Source organism: Austrofundulus limnaeus, unplaced genomic scaffold (genome assembly GCF_001266775.1).
Source record: "Austrofundulus limnaeus strain Quisiro unplaced genomic scaffold, Austrofundulus_limnaeus-1.0 Scaffold526, whole genome shotgun sequence".
Lineage (NCBI taxonomy): Eukaryota > Metazoa > Chordata > Actinopteri > Cyprinodontiformes > Rivulidae > Austrofundulus > Austrofundulus limnaeus.
Genome location: NW_013952928.1, coordinates 155482 through 157494, shown reverse-complemented (window position 1 = coordinate 157494; position 2013 = coordinate 155482). Strand labels below are relative to the sequence as shown.

Sequence of the window (2013 nt, the reverse complement as noted above, 5' to 3'; positions counted from 1 at the left end):
GGGGAAAGAGGAGCCTCTTAAAATAGAAGTTACAGGTCTGTGACAGCCAGAAATCTTGCTTGTTTGTAGGTGACCAAATTTTTCCACCATTATTTGCAAAAAAATTCTTTAAAAGTCAGACAAAATGATTTTCTCAAATATTTTTTCACATTTTGTCTCTCATAGTTGAGGTCTACCTATGATGTCAATTACAGGCCTCTCTCATCTTTTTAAGTGGGAGAACTTGCTCAATTGATGACTGACTAAATACTTATTTTCCCCACTGTATAATATATAATTTACATGTTTCAATATTGAATGTGGAGAGTGCCAAATTACAATAAGTATGGTATATCATGAAATAAATAAATATAAATATACCATCTATTATGTAATTAAATTAAATGCAACATTAAATATTTAAATACATCATTAAATAATTGAATGTATCATTAAATTAATTACATCATTAAATATATATTTAAATTATGAAATATGCAATTAGGTATTTCAATGTCCCATGAAATTAATAAATATATCATTGAATTAGAAAATTAAATAATTGAACATAATTTTAAAGAAAACTTTTATTTCAAAATATATTTAATTATTTCACTGTGAGTTTATTTCATGGCTCCTGTGTGAGCACTGTTGTCATAAATTAATTTAAATTGTCAAACCCAGCCATCAAACTCAGTGGGCAGGACTAACGCTGATCCTGTGAAATCCAAATTCACTTTAAGGATACTAAAGAAAGTAATGGGGGATAAAGGATAAAGAGACTACACTTGAAACAAAAAAGAGACCAAACTAGAGATAACAACATCAAGAAAAGGAACAACATCAAGAAAAGGAACAACACTATCAGTGTTTAGAGTGTCATAGACTGAGGTGTGCAAAAGTGCAGATGTGCAACAGGTAACAGTCTGAAATGTGCAATATTAATAGACAGAAAATTGTCACATTCAGCTGTTTAAAATTTGATGGCACTTGGGAAAAACGAGTTCTTAAATCTGGAGGTTATTCTTTTGACACAACTGTACCTCCGGCTGGAAGGCAGAGGTGTGAATAGTCCATGCTGGGGGTTGGCTGGGTCTTTAATGATTGAGACTGCTCTCCTGTGGACTCTGCAGTGGTATTATTTAAATCAGCTTTGCAGCTTCATAACTGAAACTGCAATGCTGATTTAAATAATACCACTGCAGAGTCCACAGGAGAGCAGTGGTATTATTTAAATCAGCATTGCTGCTTCATAACTGAAACTTTGTCTCCTTCGCCTCCTCCTCCAGTCACACATCGAAGGACGCTAGCCAGCTTTCAGATCCCCCTACACCTCTTTCCACTCCTCCTGCTCCGTGTTTCAGAGGCTTTTTGTCACTTTACTGGTCCTCCTTGTCCCCATTTGGACACAGTTTAACACATGAACACTGATTGCTTCTTCACAGGTCACATTTAGTTCAGTTGCTCATAGAACCTGTTCACAAGTTTTTAGTTACACATTTTATGATTATTTCTTATAAAACACTCAAATACCAATTGCTTTAATCACCCATCTACAATCTACTAAATTACTCATGTACTGATTGTTTCGACCAAAATCACATTTTGTCATTACAACTTTCACTTCACGTGTACAGGTAGTAAATACAAATCCTCCTAATCCACAATACACATGATATACATGGATTTTATTTTGGAATCAGAAGTTTAAAAAAGACAACAGCAATGCAGTTTCAGCTGTGTTTGGAGTCTGTCTTCCACAGAATTAATTATTTTGCTCTAACTTCTACATTTATCATTGGATTTATTGCACAAGCTCAAATTTCCTGCACACATTTCTTGGCCCTCCTCTGTGCTTAACACCGAAGCTGATGTGAGTATCAGTCACCTGGAGGCAGGACTCAAAAGCCTGAATTTTGCCTGAAACTCTCAGACTGAAGAAGTCTCTTGGAAGAGAGACGAAACGTTTCATTAAAGGTGCAGTATGTAACTTTTCTAAAAATATATTTTTAACATATTTGTTCACTCTGTCAC

General features: G+C 34.6%; 1 protein-coding gene across 1 annotated transcript in view; it reads left to right on the top strand.

Annotated features, from left to right (window-relative positions):
• The window catches only part of ubxn4 (UBX domain protein 4), a gene marked incomplete at its 5' end in the record, with an annotated part of 31469 nt that overhangs the window by 11570 nt on the left and 17886 nt on the right, over positions 1-2013 (top strand).